The 20,161-nt window shown below is 47.9% G+C and overlaps 1 long non-coding RNA gene across 1 annotated transcript in view; it reads right to left on the bottom strand.

The window, feature by feature from the left end:
- The window catches only part of LOC125435602, a 30,628-nt gene extending 11,361 nt beyond the window's left edge, over window positions 1–19,267 (bottom strand). The window contains exons 1-2 of the long non-coding RNA XR_007244896.1: window positions 19,256–19,267; window positions 15,777–15,781 (exon numbers count right to left, since the gene is read on the bottom strand). This is a non-coding gene — a long non-coding RNA (uncharacterized LOC125435602). The remainder of the gene's footprint in view (window positions 1–15,776; window positions 15,782–19,255) is intronic.
- Window positions 19,268–20,161: the final 894 nt, after the last annotated feature.

Genomic DNA, 20,161 nt, shown 5'->3' with positions numbered 1-20,161 from the left:
TCTCCAGAGATCAGTTTCCTTGGAGAAAGGGGCTGCTTTAGACTGTATGGTATAATTAGGATTGCCAACTGTGGGAAATACCTGGATATTTTGGAGGTGGAGCCTAGGCAGAGTGGGGTTTAGGAAGGGGGGAAATGCAGCAGAGACGTAATGCTATCAGTCCATCCTCCAAAGCAGCCATTTTGTCCAGGAGAACTGACCTTGGTCATGTGGTGATCAGCTGATAGTGGGGAGATATCAAGACCCTTTTTTTTTTTTTGCTGCAGTCATTGTTCTAAATTTTCAAACATGCTATCACAGGCAGTAAGTAACCAAGTTCGGCAGTGGTTCCGGCTGGCAAATATAGCAGTGCCATTGGCTATTCTCACCCGTAATGGTGGACAGCTCCTTACAGTTCAAGTTGTAATGACCGCCGCTTGTACGGGCGTTACAAACAAAAGTCGTATAAAGGTGAAATCCAAGCACCTTCAGGTACATACATAAAGCGGCTGTTCATCCGTTCCGTCTGAATCACAGCTGATGTCATCCCTCATATAAAATTTGAAGCAAGTCTTACAAATTGGCATCCTCAGTGTGGGATGTTTATAGAGTGAATCTTTTTGGAAATGGGTTACTCACTGCCTACAAGCCGCACAGCTTACAAATTTTGCGAAGATGCTTCTTCAATCATTTATGAATGTTGTGGCTCTTAGGCTGGGACCAAAGACTGTTAAGTATGACTGAAAGCGGCTTTTATTCGCAGTAATGACGACGCCATATGACCGCTATCAAACGCTTTTGCCGGGACCCACTTCCTGGCGCGCGCCACAGTTCTGGCTGGGACCCGCTGGCAAATGAACACCACCATGTCTCCCTCCTCCCCGCAACAAAATAAACTGCAGGAATCTCAGATTAGTTATTTGTAGTTCTGATTCTGAACAAGTATATATATATTTGTGTTACTATTTGTAAATATTCAGTACTAAGCCATGAGCTGCTTTTCAGTGCTGTCTTGCACATTGTGGGAAAGTCAAGCCCAAATGTGCAGTTGAATCTCCCAGAGTTTCCTTCCTTGCTCATCTGGTTCCTTCTCCTCCTTTCTGGCCCTGTGAGCTACCTGAAAGAGAACTGTGACCCACTTTTGGCCACCTCCCCCAGACCCCAATTTGAGAACCCTCAATGCGTCCAAATGCTCTAGTGGTTCAGTAGCTCAAGATATGTTTTATAAGAGTGGTTCCCAACTTTTTTCCCCACTTGCATACCCCTTGGCAGCCCATTTCCCTAAAATTGTACCCTCATATTAGCAAACCCATTACATAATTTTTTCATGTACCCCCCAATACTTTGGTGCGTACTTCATGTTGGGAACCATTACTACATGTACTGTGATTCTGGTGTTGGTGCTGTCCACCAACAGCTAAGTAGCTCCATTTTGCATGTTCTTACATTGGTGGTGATGAAGAGTGCCATCAAGTTGCAGCTGACTTCAGAGACAGCCCATAGGGTTTTCAAGGCCAGAGATGAACTGAAGTGGTTTGCCATTGTCTTCCTCTGAAGTATACACATTTCACGCTCCATGCAGAAGGGCCAGTATTGTAGAGGGTCTTTCCATCACAATGACCTTTATTAAAATCTCTTGTGTGTGTAAAGTGACCCCCAAGCGTTTTCAAGGCAAGAGATAAACAGATGTAGTTTGCCACTGCCTGTTGCTGCATAGTAATCTTCACCTCAATGGTCCCCCATCCAAGTACTAACCAGGGCTGACCCTGCTTAGCTTCCAAGATCTGACAAGATCAGGCTAGCCTAGGCTATCCATACATCACAAGGGTAGAAATAAATCCATGAAACTACCAGACAAAGGACACATGTTCCGTCCTGCAATCTGCCTGTCCCTGGCTATTCACACCTGAACAACTGCAGGGTGTGAAGGAGTCTTTCAGAGAGGCTTAAGCTTTGCAAAGGAATCTCAGGGCAACTGTGTAAATGCAACTTTCAGCAGAGGATTAAACCAGTTTAAGGTGATCAGTAGTAGGGCTGGGAGGCAAGCAAAACAGATCACTGCTGAACTGATTCATTTCAAAACCACCCCCACCCCCCCTGCCATTCCTAAACACATTAGGAAGAGCAAGGAGCACTCCAATAGATTTTGGTGGGACTCACATTCAGGTGATGCCTAGAGCAGTGATGGCGAACCTTTTAGAGACTGAGTGCCAGGGGCGGAATGAGGGGAAACTGCACCTGGGTCACGCATGCACCTTGTGCCCCTGCCACGCCCCTCCCCTGCCTTGGAATGCCCCCGGAATGTTCCAAAACACCCCTGCCCCGCCCTGGAACACCCTTGCCATGCCCCCGCAGGGGCATGCACCCAGTGCATCACGCACCCCTCGTCCCCTTGGCGATATGCCACTGCCGAATGCCCAAACTGGGGTGACAGCTCTTGCGCCCACAAAGAGGGCTCTGAGTTCCACCTCTGACACCCGTGCCATAGGTTCGCCACCACTGGCCTAGAGAATAAAATTAATTGTTTTCTACTACCAAACGCATGAGGTAAGACTTCCTTGCTGAGATAATAAAGGTTTTCTTTTGCAATGCCGTCTTTGTCCTTCTGTGGGTCCCTCCCACTCGTTTGCCTTCAAGATAATGTTAACGCAGGCTGACTTTTTTTTTGGTGATAGAAACGTTACACCTTGTTATACAGATAACTTTCTGAACATCAAAAAAAGAAGAAAAATAAATAAAATCCTCTGCACAGACTACATTTTGGAATTGTATAAATAAATGGAGGTTCCAGGTCCATAGAGGAAAAAAAAATCCACATCCTGCTATTTATTATGGCCAGCCGAAAACAACATAAAACAGGACGCAAACTTTTGAGTTCTCCAGAACTTTTTGTCAGGCTGGATGTTTAAAAAGGGGAGAAAAATCCCCTTGCATTGTCAAAGGCTTTCAGGGCTGGAAACACAAGAGTGTTGTGGGTTTTCTGGGTTGTATGGCCGTGTTCCAGTAGCATTTTCTCCTGACGTTTTGCCTGCATCTGTGGCTGGCATCTTCAGAAGATCCTGCAACGTTAATACAATTGAGGAAGATATCAGGTGGACATTTACCAGCTTCTTTTGACTAAAGCTTCCTTGTATGTGTACCCACTTTACTCTGATGCCCATGCACTTTTAACTCGCCTGATTCCTGCATACTATACTAGCAGCTGAATGCGCGAATTGATTCTATTTGACATCACTGGTTTGAGCAGTTCTGTCTGGGTGACATCTATAACTTGGGAATCAAGGCTGATTACAAGACTGATAAAACTATTTTCAATGTATGAACAAGGGCCCCTTCCTCACATAATTCATGGAGGCAAGCTCCATCAGTGGCTACCAGCTATGCTATGAGGTCCTCTGTTCCACATGGAGTTTGATTTCAATCCACTTTCACTGCACTTTGCAGCTGTATTTTACTGTGCGAAATAGCAACATTCACTTGCAAACTATTGTGGAAGTGGATTGAAAGTGCATTATTTTGCATGCGCAGAAGGGGCCAAGGTCTTGCTGATTTACAATTGGATGTTCCTAGATATTGCTGTACCCACAATTATATAGTGGTCCCATCTGAGATTTTACCCCCGCGACGGCCCATTCACACACATAGATCAAGAAGGAAGACCAACCCACTGACTTCCAATCATAACAAATACCAGAGAGTTCCCTATCTCTGGCTCCTAACAAGAGGATGCTTTCCTCATGGTCTTGTTTTATGAAAACCATGCGGCTGCCCTAACTTCACAGAGGCCTTGCATTCCTGCCATATTTCATAAGGAAATTCTTGCATCCCTCCTCTGCTGGGAAGACCCAAGGCCAAAGTAATCATAAAAAAACTGGGGATTCTTATGCTGTTGCATGAGAGCTCTCCTCCCGCCCCTCCTCACCATTCTCAGAGTGTTGTGCAAACTTTGATGACGGAGGCATCTTTGCCAAGAAGACGTTCATATCCGTAGCCATGGCAACGGCAGCTCATGCTCCAGGATGCCAAAAGGAGAAAAAGGAACAAGATTGGGGAGGGGGAGAGAGAGAGAGAGAGAGAGAGAGGGCTGGAATTAATTGTGTGGTATAGATGGTGTTTCTGGAACTCTGCTCAGAAGATGGCTGGACCATCTCTCCCAGGTTCTTGGACTAATTCATGAAGGCAAGGTCCATCAGTGGCTACAAGCTACAAGCTCTGCCCCCATGGAGTTTGATCCATCAGTCTGATGGGAAGCAGAACATTTGCTCTTGCTTAAAACCAGGTAGCAGGAAAATGTCCTCTTTTTCTAGAAGGTGTATTCTACGGATTTCTCTTTGTGGTTTCAGGTTCTTGAAATTAGGGCCACAGACGCTCTTAGTAATCTTCTCAAGTAGCCCTATTGACAGACTGTGGTTGGGAAATTCAGGCCAGCCTAGTAGCTTGCCTCAGCTGCCCGTGGCCAAATTGTACATCGAAATAGGGGCTGCAGATGGTTTATTTACATAGCTTTACATGCAGGGATGGATTGACTCTAGTACTCACCAGAAAAGTTCCCAGTAGGCCCCTGCCTTGGAAAGCCACCAGCATCCGGGAGCTAACCATGCACTGGCGGCACCACAAGGGCCAATGGCAACACTACCAGTCAGTGGCAGCAGTACAGGCAGACATAAGTTTGCACAGTGGCTGGGGCATGGATGCCAGCTTGTTCCAAGCCAAATAGCTAGGATTGCCAACCTCCAGGTGGGGCCTGGAGATCTCCCAGAATTACAGCTGATCTCCAGACTATGAAGATTGGTTCCCCTGAAGTAAACGGCTGATTTGGAGGGTGGATTTGATGACATTCCATCCCTCCCCTTCCCAAACCCCAGGTTTTACCTCAAAAACTCCAGGGATTTCCCAACATGCAGTTGGCAACATTGCAATGCCCCCTCCTTCCCCATTGCAGGAGCCGCTTGGCTCTGCATGCTCTTGAGCTCTTTGACGCAACTGCGACTGTTGGTGGTTCAGCTGCTGAAATTTGCAAAGGCAGATGCATGCCCCCATCCTCACCCGATCCCTGTGCACTTGTAGAGCTGCAAAAAGCTACGGGAAAAGGTGGAGGAGAGCCAGGGATGCTTCTGTGCCAATGGCAGTGGGTGGTACCCCATATTCTTCCTCCAAAGAGGAGGGGAAGCGGGAAGGAGGGAGGAGAAGGCAGGAGACGTTCAAGGGCTTCAGGGCCACTCTGCTGCTTTTCAGGCGTGGCAGCTTGCCTTTTTTTTATCAGCTGTCTGAGCTGGGCCGTAAAGGGCCAGCTTGTTTGCTCAAACGCCCCAGCGCACGCACGGCTGCTGTTTTAGCAAGGCATTGTTTGCCAAGCTAACTTTTAACCCACGGTGCTCTTTCATCTGCTGTTCCTACGTCTGAGGCCTGTGCTGAGGAAGGCACCCTGGAGCAATGGCAATGAGTTTGAGGCCTGGTCCCCCACCATAACCATGTTGATATCAACTACCACAAAACCAGAACAATTGGGTGTCTTTGGCAAAAACCTGCCAAACGTGTTTGATCAGAAACTATATCAGAACAAAGGGGGTTAAAAAACAAGTTTACGCTCGGCAGCGATGACTGTCATCTGGTTTTGCAAACCTTTCCCACATCAACTTGTCTTCTGAGGAATCCCTCAGCATTGAGGAGCGTTCTGGGGCATGCCTAGACATAGGATGGACAGAGATTTCCCATGGGCCGCTGGCCAAGTCTATTTGGCTTTGCTGTAACCCTGGGAGAACTGGAGCACCCTTACGGTCACTAACCTCCAAACAGGGCTTGGAATGGCCCCAGAATTACAACTGACCTCCAGACAACAGAGATCGTTCCCTGGGTGAAAAGGCAGCTTCAGAGGGTGGACTCTGTGGAATCACTTTCCCGCCATGTTTCTTCCCCTCCCCAGATTCTGCTCTCCTGAAACTCTGCCGTCAGACCGCCAGGAATTTTCTAACTTGGAGTTGGCAACCTTAAGAGTACAGACACTGTTCCTCGGGGCCACACATTGCAAGGGAAGATGAGCGACTGGGAGCCAAATGTCTTCCGGGAACACTTGCCTGTCATTTCCCAGAATTTGCTTGATTTAAACTTCCGAGGAACTCTAGGTTTGAAACACACCTATGCAATTTGAAACACACCTATGGTGTAGTCTAATCCAGATGCCTGTCGTCTCATCAACTTATCGATTCTGTGCATCTGACAACCTCAGGTGGACAGTGACTATCCATGTGCTGACTCCAGCTAGGACAAAAAGCAGTGCAGGATCTGTGACGAAGGCCAAATGATGAGAGCAGTCATGGGACAAAAAGCATCTCATTAACTGGCACGTCATTGGAAGTGTGAGTAGCCTAGCTTTCCCTAGCCTTGTTAGAAATGGGAAACATATGCAGGGTCAGCCATGGTCAGTACTTGGATGGGAGACAGTGGTGTATCTGCCAGAGGAACATGGGGGGTCAATTGACCCCAGTCCCACACATTAGATTATGTGGGGGGCACAAAATCGCCCCCACACCCCTCCCACCAAGAGGTGCCTCTGCCCAGGCCTGGTGCCTGTATGGGCCTGCCGGGCACCCCTCGGCCCAGCCCAGCCCTGCCAGGCTGCCGGGGACCGCTGCCGCCTGCCCCTGCTGGCTGAGGTAAGTGGGGCACCGGGGACACGTGTGATGAGGCACTTGAGCAGGTGTTGCCCTGGGCGCTATTTCCCCCTGGTACGCCTCTGATGGGAGGCCACCAAGAAAGACCGGGATTGCTACGTAGGCAGAGGTGGGATCCAACCTCTAGAAGTGGTTACTAATTTTTTCTTAGTGCCGAGAAGGGGTTACTAAAGCAACCTCCCTGCCCAATAGGGACTGGAGGTGCGTGTGTGCGACGGCGCCACTGTTTGAATCCCACCACCATCGGAACCTGTTATTAAAATTTTTGGATCCCACCACTGTACGTAAGCAAAGGAAAACCAGTTCTGATTGCCTCTTGCCTGGAATGGCTCATGAATGGGATCTCCAGGAGTCAGATGCAACTCTATGGCTTCCCCTCCTCTTCCTCTTCTCCTCCTCTTCCTCCTCAGACAGAAGTTGTCAAACTCCCTGTCTTCATTCTGAGCCATAGCAAGTTCTATCCATATGAAACTTGGGTGGGCTTACACCTTGATGTTTCTCTCATCCCTTGATGGCCTTGACTCTTTATCCTCCCTTTCTCTGATACTTCATCTGGTGTCTTTTCCTTTCTTCCTTTCCGTGCTTTCTGTCGATATTTATGCTGTCAGCTCCAATTTTGTCTTAGCCTGTAAAAGTGCAGTTTCTCTAAGGGCAGGATATAAATGGTTATCCATCATCATTTTGAACATTGTCTGTCTCCCATCCCATGTTTCCTCTTTAATGCAGTTTAGAGGCTGACCCTGATGACAGCGAAAGGTTTGGGACAAGACCAACAAAAACAGTTGTGTGACCCTGGCAAAGAAGTGTGAGTCTTAACAGCTATCACTTCATTAACAGGTTGTGAATTGCTAAGGATTGGAGGGAGGGTACTCAGGGGACTGTATTCACACTTTGACTAAAGCTTCCTAAGAGATTTGTGCAGGAGTGTGAACCAAACACGGCACAATTAACCTTGATTTGCTGTGTTTACACTTTAACAGAGACTGAGGTGCTGTTTCCCGTACAATTGGAGCATTGTCTCCTGCTCCTGTCCACATTCGTTTAAAGAGCATCAGAGGTGCTGAGCCGGCTCAGACCAATGATCCACTTAATCCAGGCCTGTGGGTTGGATCCTGCTCATTTGCTCTGCTAGTGGAGGTACTTTCCACAGGTGGATCTGCAAGATCCAACCTTGGGTTCCCAACAAAGCTCAGCCAGGCTCCTCTGGGACAGCTGCAAGTAAAGCATGAAGGTCCCAAGGCATCAGGCCTCCCTGCCAGTCTGTCCTTACATGGTGCCACTGGACAGAGAGGTCCTATTTAGCCTGGGTCACATTTGGTCGTCATGTTCTTTTAATTCTTCCTATTCAGTGTCCATATTGGGAATGAGTGATGTAAGGAGAAAAGGTGACAGATAACAGCCAGGTAAGGAGGGAAAGAGCAAAGTGGAGGTGTGCCAGTCACTTCTGTTGCTGTAGCAGGGACATGGCCTGATATGCCATTTTTCTAATTATTATGCAATGTGTTCTGCTTATCCGTGGGCTTTGATTGCTGCAGGAAAAACGTGTATCCCTCACCCCCTTTTGAATGGGGAAATGCAGAGATCCATGTATCTGGATGTCCTTGTCACATCTGGCTCGGTACAAGGGAAAGTGTGACCGTTTGCCAAGCTGCACCTTGAAATTGCTGGGCACAGGCCCAGCCCAAGAAATCTGGGTGCCTGAGGCAGGGAATACAAGCAGCGCTCCCCCACCTACACACTCATAAACATAATTAATGTGTGTGCCTGACATTTCTGTGTGCCAGAGTCACTGTCACTCTTTTGAGAGTGGTATGCATCCTGGGAAGCAGGTGAACTGTACATGCAACACCCAGCTCACCCAGCGTGGTGTTGTGGTTAACAGCAGGTGCACTCTAATCTGGAGAACCGGGTTCGATTCCCCGCTTTGCCACTTGAGCTGTGGAGGCTTATATGGGGAACTAGATTAGACTGTGCACTCCAACACATGCCAGCTGGGCAACCTTGGGCTTGTCACAATTCTTCTGAGCTCTCTCATCCCCACCTACCTCACAGGGTGTTTGTTTTGAGGGGGGAAGGGCAAGGAGTTTGTGAGCCCCTTTAAGTCTCCTTTCAGGAGAGAAAGGGGGGATATAAATCTAACTCCTCCTCCTCCTCCTCCTCCTCCTCCTCCTCCTTCTTCTTCTTCTTCTTGTTCTTCTTGTTCTTCTTCTTCTTTACACTTGACTTCATTTGCATGGCGCTGGGGGCACTCCTTAGACATTATTTTGCTATTATGCAATAGCTACCACTTTTTTTAAAAAAATCTCCAAATAGGCTTCCAGTACCATAGAAGGGAAAATGGTGGGTCTGAGCAGCCGGCCGAGAGAAATAAAAATGGCTCTGACATAGGGGGATGTCTTACCATCCCGATGCCTGATAACGTGCTTGGATGATGCTCTTCCCAAAAAGATTAGAGAAAAGATGGTCTGGGAAAGAGCCTGCTCAGGGCAGGGAAAGGAGACCTGTGAAACTGTCTTATGTTGAATCAGACCTTTGGTCTGTCAAGGTCAGCAGTGCCTACTCAGACTCAGCTCTCTGGGGTCTCAGGTCAAGGATGGGAATTGAACCTGAGACCTTCTGCATGCCAAGCTGATGCTCTGCCACTGAGCCACAGCCCAGCAGATGTTCAAAAACTGAAAACTGCCTTCAAGGCCAAGCCCTGGTGGAAATGGCCAGCTTCAGAGAATTGCAAAGGGGCTGTGTGTGTGTGGTGTGCGCGCTCCGGCCTGGCCGGCTCCTGCCTGCCCATGGTGCCAGACGGCGTCACTGTCACGCTGCCAGCTCCCCTCCTTCCTCCCACTCTTCTGTCCCTACATACGTTTTTTCTCCCTCACCCATTGGTGGTGAAGGAGCTGTCAGGCCCGGCGGCTTTGGCAGCAAAGCATCTCAGCTGGAGAAAAGCCTCCAGTGCTCAAATGACCCACTAACCTTGTTCTCTTGAAAAATGCATGAAATGCAGGGCTCCCTCTGCAGAGGGCTCCCAGCGCACTGGGGGTGGGGGGCGGGATATATTCCCTCTTAACCTTGCCTTGGTGTTCACACAGTCCCTTCCATGCACAAAAGACACATGGACATAGGCACGTGCACACTGGCACATACGCTGTCCTCTATTGCGCACGAGCTCTGGGGTGGAGTGCAGTGCCTCCATTGCCAATTCTTGTGTATGTGCCTAAACAGTCAATCTCTCTCTCTCTCTCTCTCTCTCTCTCTCTCTCTCTCTCTCTCTCTCTCAGAGATACACGCTTTTCATGGAGTGCGAACACACACACATTCTCCCTCTCCCCCCTCCCCCCACTGGCAGGCAACATGATGCTCTGGATAGATTGATGGAGCTGGCCTGGGGAAATCTGTGTTCCACGCAGCCATGAAATGCAGGGCATCGCTGAACAAGACACAGAAAATATGGCCTCTGTTCTCCCAGAGTCTTTACTTTAAAAGCATACACTTGAGTGGCAGGGGTGGGGGTGTTGGCAGCCCCAGGTTTTTAACCCTTTTCTCTCCGCTGCGTGCTCTGAGGGAAAATCAGCTGTCTTCTTGCCCCTGTTAGAACAGGAAAAAAAGGTAGAGGATTTCAGTCTGTGAAATGGTGCTGGGGGAATGGTGTCCTCCACAGAAATGAAATTAAAATTATGTGTTCACCAGGTCACAGATCTCTGGTGTCTCATGTAAATGCGCTCTGATCAGGCAAAGCTGTGGCCGTACAAAGGAAAAGTTTGTGTGTACTGAGAGCTCTAGGGTTAGGGTTCCCTGTGTTATTCAGTATTTAATTTTCAGATGTGCAGGGGTTTGGATCAGAATTGTGTGTGTGGGGGGGGGGGTGAGGTTCAAACTCCCTCTTCTGTGGTTTTGCAAGGGAGACAGTCATCCTTTCCTCCCTGCAGCCCCAATCTGAATGGTGGGGGCGCTTTTGAAAATTAACTTTACAAAATTGCTGGGAACTCTGTACTCCCACAGCCGTCTCCCCTGCCCATCAGTGTTAAAATGAGTAAGTTATGGAATGAGCTTGAGTACGTGACCTCCTTGGAGGAAAAACAGGAGCAAAATATGATCCAGGACCACCATCTGGAGTCTTCCTCTCCACACCCCATTCTTGCTTTCCTCTCTACCCCCCTTCTTGCTCACATACACACACAGACAGGCAGGTGCAGACCTACATTTGCAGCTTCTTTCGGAGAAAGCAGTGCCCCCATTCTGTCACATACACACATTCCAGCGTGCACAAACAACGTGCTTCTGATGTGTATGCTGGCTCCCGCTCTGCTCAAATGGCACCTGAAGATCAGTGGAACCCCTCCCTCTCACACTATCCAGAGGGAGGCACGTGAAAGCAGGCTCCTGACCTGTTAGGGCTCTTGCGCATTTGGCAGGGAGCATCTGCATCCTCCCTCATCTGTATCCTCCCTCCTCCTGCATTGTGGCAGGCACAAATAACCCACCCGGCTGGTGTGTGTGTGTGTGTGTGTGCGTGCGCGTGTGTGTGCATCTGTGTGCTTGCAGTGAGACCAGGCTTTGTGCTTTTGCTGCTGCCATGGCCTCATTCCCTATAATTCTGCTCCAGCCGAGACAGCAGGGTGTAGTGCGCCATGGCAGCCCTCGCAGACAGCAAGCTGCTCTCGCCAAGCTTGCCAGATGAATTCATTTGTCTCCAGTGGTTTGTTTGTTTTTTAATGCACTGGATAGTCCCTCATTCATTCACAGTCACTCGTTGTGAGGCACTGCCCCATAAAACAGAAAAAGTGCCTTGCTGGATTGGACCGAAGGTCCAACTTGCCTGACATTGATGTGATGGACGCCTTGTGTGGGTGCGCACCTAGTATTTGGGAGGGGGTGCTGCTGCCTTTTAACAGGGGTTTCTGTTTTGTTTCTAACAGCTGCCTCACTGCATGCTATGCTTTCCCCAAGTACACCCCCAGCTCTTGTCAGCAATCTGGGAGTGCTGGAGCAGAATTTAATTCTCAGGCTTGATTTAGATCACATCATAGCTCATGGAGAGAGGGGGCTTAAACCTTTTCACTCAGACCCTATGCTGTTCTCATGACCTGAAACAACCCCGAGGGAGTTGCTGTTCGCCTCATGTGTTGATTGGCAACATGTGTACCTGTAGGCTACATGTAAGTTTCCATGGTGATGTAAATAGAGGCTTTTCAGGGCTTTTTCTAGTTTGGGGGGAAATATGGCGGGGGGGAGGCTTAAGCCCTGATCCCCATGTGCCACTTGATCTGAATCGGGCCTGAGAATCAGGAACTCCCAGTGTACACCTGGTCGATAAGACCCAGCGGGAGCACATGGCAAAGCAAACTACAAGGACTTCACAGTGTGTGAATCAGCCCTGTCTGTAACTAATTCAAGATAGCTTGGGTTAATTTTCACATCTGAGCAGAAACCTGAACACAGTCGAAGCTCAGAATGCTGGACAATAGCTCAAAAGCCACATCGTCAAGTTTGGAGTGAGAAGGATGGCTTTTCATTATTTCCACACACACACCCACCCCAAGCTGAGCCTCCAATGGTTAAATTACAAAACCTGGAGCAGCTCAGCATCCAGCTCACAGTGTTATTTTGCAGTTGTTCCCTTTGATGTAACAATGTTATCTTCGTGTTTTCTTAAGCCGCGGCATTGTCTCGCTGGTTAAATATTACAAAGGATGTGAGGAGAAGAACACAATCTCCCCCTCCCCCCAAGAAATGAAGCCTTCTGTTGCGGTGTTGACAAAAGAAAGTACTTCACCCACGGCATAATTGACTCATGGAATTCACTGTGGTGGTGGCCTGTAGATTAGATAGCCTTTAAATGGATTAGATCTGTGAGCTAGAAAGCTAAATGGAACCTCCATGGCTGGTGGTCGTGTGCCTGTGAGTTCCAGTTGCTAGAGAACGGCAAGCGAGGGTCTTTCGCTGCCCCAGTTTTGTCCGCCATTTGCCCACTGATCTTTCTGAAAGTCCCTTTCAAAACATAGCTACATTCTCCCGCCCCTCCCCCAAAGATGTAATATGTCTTTCATCTGTTGTTGATGTGATGAAAAGATGCCGTTTCCCCCCAGGGCTGAGCTTTTCATAATATTTGCATAAACGCAATGAATAGCTGTCTCCAGCTACATGTCATTTTGCTCAAAACCTCCACTCCTGATTTCACCAGGGTTTTGGCTGAGCACCCCGGCAAAGACACAAGAGACTTGGGTATTTTCCTCTTTTCCCTTCCCTTTCTGTATTATTTTGGCCCCCCTTTTTCTCCTTTCCTTTCCTGTTATCCCCCAAGGAAGAAAGGTTGTAAGCTTCTTGGGACAGGAACTCATCTGTCGCCGGTATAAAGAGGATAGTGGGTGGGGTGTGTGTAAGAGACTAACTTACATTTCTAGCTGGCCTGTCTCTTTTGGGAGTCTATGTAATAGGTGGGACATACCAAATTGGCCACTTTCTTCCCAGTAATCTGTAGCAGCCCAACCAGCTGACTTTCACCCTTTGTCATAACAATAACGACACATTCCATGCTGTTCTATAATTGCTAACCCCAAATATATAATTGCCTAAAGCTGGCTTCTCCAAAGCTCTTGGGAAAGGCTTAGCAAACAGATCGGCTAGCCTAACCAGTTGGGCTCTCGTCCAGCAAAGATGGCTGCTCCACCTCTCTGTGCAACTAATGGGCCAATTCCACTACCCCATCAATCTGTTAAAATGAAAGGACTTGCACACAAGTAGAACCAGGTCTCTGTGCCTACTTTGTTTCTACTACCTACAGGTGCTTGCAAAGGAGGTTTCCAATGGATCTGGCCCGCTGCTATTGTTTTGTGTGGTTGTGGTTTTCCCAAAGCCTCCTTTGCAAATGTCAGGTCAATATGCAGCTGTTCTTATTCTGGCTTCAGCTGGGGCTGAACGATGCTGTCTTTGCTCACTCTTTCTCTCCCCTTCTCCCAAGATCATGTGTGTTTTTGCCTCCTCTCTTTGCAACCTCACCCCCGGGGTCACAGCACGTTTATAGCAATGGCTCTCCCCACCAGAATAGAAGGTAGCAGATGGAGCAATTCTTGCCATGTATTCTGCATGATGCTGTGGAAGCAGTTACCACTCCCCACCCCCCAGTGAATGAGTGCAGGCTTTCTGTCCATTGGCTTCATCTCAGTCCTTCCATCTTGAGAGTCAGCGTGGTGTAGTAGTTAAGAGCAGCTGGATTCTAATCTGGAGAACTGGGTTTGATTCCCCACTCCTCCACCTGAGTGGCTGAGGCTTATCTGGTGAACCAGATGTGTTTTTGCACTCCTATATTCCTGCTGGGTGACCTTGGGCTGGTCACAGCTCTTTGGAATTCTCTCAGCCCCACCTACCTCACAAGGTGTCTGTTGTCGTGGGGAGAGGAAGGGAATTGAGCTTGTAAGCCACCATTAGTCTCCTTACAGGAGAGGAAGATGGGGTATGACTCCAAACTGCTGCTGCTCCTCCTTCTTTTCTCAAAATGCAGGGAAAGATCCTGACATCATGAAATGTACTGGCTCTTTCCTACTGCATAGATTCTCTGCTATGCATCCATTGACACTGCAGATTCAGAAACACTGCAAGACAGCAGGCTCCCTTGGTTAGATACGCTCTCTTCATCAGATCCCTTCATATCTGATGAAGGGAGCTTTGAGTCTCCAATGCTTAGATGCAGGAAATCTCATTGATCTTTAAAGTGCTACTGGGCTTGAATCTAGCTTTTCAACTGCTGACCAACCCAGCTACTCTCCTGAAACTACTGGCAAAAGCACATCTACTCAGGAGCTTTCTGCACACTTTTCTCCATCAGTCACCAGTCAGTCCCCCTGCATTTTTCTCTGCACAAACACCTTTCTTTCGGAGGACTTAAAAAACTGATAGAGCATCACGGTGCTATAGAAATTACCAATTTTGTAAGAAGTCCTTCAAAAGGCCACCAGTGGTTTGGTGGGCAAATTTTATCAGCCAATGTATTTATTTCCTTGCCTTTCCTGTCTCCCCAATGGGGCTCAAGGCAGTTTACATTGTTGTCTTCTCCTCTGTTTTATTTTCACAATAACCCTATAGGGTAGGTTAGGCTGAAAGAGCATGAATGGCCCCAGGTCACCCAGCAGATTTAGATGGCACCATGGGGATCTTAACCTGGGTCCTACGTGGGCTGATGGAAGGAAAATGCTGTCAACATGAGCAGGACACAGATCGAAAGAGAACAATATTTATTGTGGACTGAGCTCTCAAAATATGAATCCATGCCTATTATGCAAGGATGGTAACCCTAGCAAGATGGTTCTCTTGTTCCCAGCTGTATCACTTGGGAGGGTGGGGAGGACAGGGTCATTTGTTTTCCCTGGTCTGGCCAATCCAACCAGTCACTGCCATCTGTCTGGGCCAGCAGAGAAGTCTGAGCAGTTGGTCGCCATCCAATTCCTCAGGAGCAAAAGTCCACCTGGCAGAATCCACCTTCCTAACTGGCACTAATTGGCATTCCTTCTGGTGACAGACTTGGCTTCGGAGAATAGACACCTCAGGGCATACGACGCAGACACAGCTTCTGTGTGCCAGTGCAGGGGGAACCCAAAACTGAGCCAAGAAGTAATGCTGCCAAGAACGAACTTGTTGGGTCTGCAGCAAGGAGAATCACTTCTGCAGAGCTTAGAATCTCTGACGACCAAGAAAAGGCATCGTGACAGATGTTTGTGAAAATATATGTGATGGGAAGAAACTGTTGTGAATGCAGAGCTGCCAGCCTTCTGGTGCAGCCTGGAGACATCCCAGATTTATGGATCTTCAGACTACAGTTCCCGTGAAGAAAATAGCTGCTTTGAAAGGTGGACTTTGTGGCCCGTGCTGAAGTCCTTCTCCCCAAACCCTGCCTTCTCCAGTCTTCCCCTACAAATCTCCAGGAATTTCCCAATCTGGAGTTGGCAACGCTACAGTGAATGGGAGAATCATCCTGCCTCTCAAAGCAAACCCATGCTGGCTCAGCAAAAACGATAAGGTGCATTGTTTAACATACAAGATCTTTTCCTAATGAAGCATTATTAACCTGTGAAACTCATTGCCACAAGATGCTGTGAAGAGGGTAGTCGTACATGTCTTTCAAGAAACGCATACAGCCACAGAGGCTAGGCTACCTCTGTTGGATGTCCAACACACCTCAGAAAGAGTGGCTGGATATGGGCTATTTTAGCAGGTCATTATTTGTACCTGATATGAGGTCAAAATGCTTCATTGTGCCGTTTAGAATGCAATCCCATACAAGGACTATAACAGCCCTATAAAATGGCTTGATATAATCCCCATGTTGCAGCTGGGACAGGGCAGGCTGAGGGAAATCTGGTCTACCTAAGGCTACCTGGCAAGTTCACAATTGTGGTGAGATTTGAACCAAGTGCTTCACAGTTGCCCTTGTTTTCTCTGCTGAAACATTACATTTTGTCATGACATAAGGAAGTCGTGTCAAAACCTTGCATTTTTTCAAGCAACAGCTCTTCATAATGGCGGTGCCTGTCCTGCCGCTAGCAATGCCTTCTTTCTCAAGAGGCAGCCCCCCCTTCTGTAGGTACCTTTGGTTGCTGTTTCAATGCCAAGAACGAGGGCGGGTCTGAGGCCAGGAAAACGGATCCTTGTAGTTCTAGTTGGACCACTTGGTCCAATTTGCTCCAGGGTTGTTCTGAAGTCCCACTCTGCCTTTGGGGCAGTCCTAGCCATGGCCCCCATGTGCTACCCTTTTCTCTCTGTCCCTGGGAGGATTTCTTGTCAAGACCGCAGAACTGCAGTTTTCCTTGGATGGGATGAAAATCCCTGTAAATCCTGACTGGACAAGCTTGTTTTGTAAGACAAGCTTCTGTCAGGAACAAACTGGTGGGTCTATCTGCATAGTCTCTTGACAGATCTCTGCCTCTGTGTTTCTGCTGTGTGTTCTGACGCACACCTATACATGGGCGAGTGCACCCATTTTGAGGCAACCCCTCTGGGACCTACCTACAAGGTCACACAAGGCCCTTCCTCAGCTGAGCTTCACTGCAATTGCCATGGCAACGCAAGAACCAACTGGCCTCTTCTCAATGGCTAATGTCTTGTCTGGGTTCCTATATGTTTGCTGGGAAGGCAATGAGGGAGAGAATATTTCATAGGGGGACACTGGATATGGAACATGTTGTACCTGCTCCCCAATTCATGCATGAACCTTTTGGATTCTGCTATAAAAGTACTTCAATGGTGACTGGTACATATCAAGGTAGCCAGCCTTTCCAAAAATCCCTGCTATCAAGTCTTCGGGAGAAAAAAAGCTTTGCTTGGTGATCTGGGAAAATCAAATTTGTGCTAATGTCCCCAAAATAATCTGGTCAGCCAGGAATCCACAGACATGTGCTTTACCAAAAGACAAAGTGATGGAGATCTGTTTGTTTCCGCAAAAGGGTGCTATTATGCAGTATGGGAAACTATGGCTTCTCTATGTGGCTTACTGTGCCTACAGGATGATCACCTGGTAGGGTTGCCACCAGTGGTGGGATTCAAATGATTTAACAACCGGTTCTGATGACGCGATTCAAATAATTTAACGTGGCTGTTTTTACAAGCACCATTTTAACAACCAGTTCTGCTGAAGTGGTGCAAACCTGCTGAATCCCAACACTGGTTGCCACCATCCAGGTGGTACCTGAGGACTTCCTGGAATTACAATTGCTGTTTAGATGGCGGAGATCAGATCCCTTGGAGAAAACAGCTGCTTTGGAGGGCAGACTCTATGGCAGAGGTGTCCAACTCTGGTGCTTCAAATGTTCATGGACTACAATTCCCATCAGCCCCTGCTGGCATGGCCTATTGGACACCCCTGCTCTATGGTATCACACCTCTGCTGAACTCTCTCTCCTCCCCAAACTCCGCCCTTCAGAGGTTGCTCCCCAGAATCCCCAAGAATTTCCCAACCTGGAGTTAGTACCACACAGTCATGTTTCCATTCTTTTAATTACTGAGCATGGAGTTGGCATACAGGTCAGTAATGCCTAATGGACATTATGACCTCTTCAATTTCATTCTTCGGCATAGTAATGTAAGACTATTATAGTCCTTTTCAGGCATTAGATTTCTGATGCTTCTATCCTTTGCACTAGGACAGCATGTTTTATGTGCTCATTTCAATTGGTGCAACTGCCAAGTAGTTTTAAAAGGGTGATGTACATATATTGCCACTTCTAAATGCACATATGCACACATCCTAAAATCCAGTTTTCAGGATGACTGTTTGCTGAAGCTGTAAAATCCACATGTTTCTGAGACAAAAGAGTAATTGTGTGTACTGGGATTGTTGTGCATAGAGCGCACTTCCTGTACATGGATCAGGACAGCGAGAAAAATTAAGCATGCAGAGGGTTAATAATGTGGCAGAATCCTTAATGCACAATGACACTCTGTTTTGTAGCACAGAGATGCTCAGAGAGTTCTTGTTCTACTTTTCACATTCCCTTCTTCGCTGCAACAAACCAGCAGCTATGGTCAGCCGTCTCCAGAGTTGCTGCTGGTGGCTCTGAAGGCTCTGATGCAAAGTGTATGAGTTAATGTGCTCTGGTCCAATGTGTGGTTGTTCCCTGCCTGTAGTAGTGAGGCAGAGGTCCTGATTTATTTGACACTGCTGTAGAACTGATGAAATACTACAGCCTTACAGACATCTTTTAGATCAGCTATAGTGTTTTGACATGCAACAAATGAAGACTCAGAGCATCAATCAATCAAGTTCTGTCTCATCTTCTCTGACCAGCAGTGGATCTCCAGGGTCTCAGGTTGAGGCCTTTCACATCTCCCGATCCTTTTAATTGGAGATGCCAGGGATTGAACCTGGGGTTTTCTACATTCCAGGCAGATGCTCTTCCCTGCTTTTGCGTAGAAAGATATCTCCTGGGAGCAGGTAAAACAAACCTGGAAAGAATTCCTCTAGCAATTCACAATGAGACATGTGCCCCCTCTCCACCTTCAGCATGCTGTCCATCATGTTCATCTTTGCCCTAACTGGGCTTGGGATGCAAGGCTTGATATATTGTAGAAGAGATGTCTCAGCACCAGTGCTAGGCACATTGTGTGTATTGCACTGTGTGTTAATGCTCACACAATAGGAAAGTGTGAAAGTAGCTCTCGTAATTTGCCAGTTCAGTGGCCATCGCTCAGTCACTGTCTGGGCTTGCTATCAGATCTGGCAACCTGCCAAAATCAACGTGTTTTTTTTTGAAGGGGGACTTAGGAATTGGGGGCCCAAAATGGGGACGGTTTGAGAAGACCGCATCTATGGTATCACGAGAGAAATTGTGAAACATGACTTTCTGTCTTGAAGTCCAAACGGGGAGACTTCAGATATGTAAGAAGGGTCGTGGTGACTCCTTAATGAGCAGAATGCCTTTTGCACATGCTCAGAGATCCTCTTGCCTGCGTTATCGCATCACACTTCTCAGGCCAGAGCCTTGTACCAAGTCCACAGGGACTTATTTGCCTGTTAGTGCATCTGTGCACTGTCATAAATCTGGAGATCAGTAATCCAGCCCAGGCTTTGAAAACTGTTCTCCCCCTGCCCCCAACATTCTGCACCCCTTCCGTGTTTCCAAAACTATTTGGTGAGACAAATTTCACTTCCTGTGTAGTGCAAGGAAAGAAGTGATGTGCCACTTTGGCCTGCCACCAAAAACTGCCAATACAATCGCAGGCAGCTCAGTGTGAGCTTTGGCCAGCAAGCTCTCAACAAGGCAAGATAGAGATAAGGCCAGCCCTCTTGATCTGGACCGAGGTCATTTCTTTGTCCGCTGGAGGGCTGGTCTAGGCAGGGAAGGTCGGGGCCCCTTGGATGGCTGCAGTTACGGTCCTGACTCAACCCACACGCACCTCTAGCATTTGCCATCTGAAAACAGATAACATTTCTTTTCTGTGTCAACTGATACCACATGCACAAAATCACTCCCTTGTTCTCAGAACTAAATCATCCCGAAGAAACTCCCATTGCCTGTGTCTGCCCTTACAATCAGCAATGTGCAGCCTGCAAGTACAGAACTTACTTGCCACAAATCAGTTTTACTAGCCCGCCTAATATGGCTGTGTGAGAGACTAATTCTTTTTCACTTTATGGATGTGTCCTCCACTCAACTGATTTGGAAACGGCTCTGGGCAAGCCTTTGTAATCAGGCTTGCGTAAAGAACTTGCTGGTGGATTGAGCCCTTTGAAACATGCCAGGTAAAATTTCTACTATGGATGATAGGGTTGCCAGCTTCCAGGTGGGGCTCTTAGATCTCCTGAAATTACTGGTCTCGAGACTACAACAGACCAAGGGGTCACAGAGACAGAGAAAAAGGCAACTTTGGAGGATGGACTCTAAAGCATTATACCCTACTGAAGTCTTGCCTCTCCCCAAACCCCACCCACCCCAATCTCCATCCCCTTCAAATCCTGATATTTCCAGACTTGGATTTAGCAACCCTAATATTTTTTGTTAGTCTTGTAACAGCCCCAGTAGGTTGGAGTT

The sequence above is a fragment of the Sphaerodactylus townsendi genome, linkage group LG06 (genome assembly GCF_021028975.2).
Source record: "Sphaerodactylus townsendi isolate TG3544 linkage group LG06, MPM_Stown_v2.3, whole genome shotgun sequence".
NCBI classification, from domain to species: Eukaryota; Metazoa; Chordata; class Lepidosauria; order Squamata; family Sphaerodactylidae; genus Sphaerodactylus; species Sphaerodactylus townsendi.
This window is presented reverse-complemented; position numbering and strand designations above follow the sequence as displayed.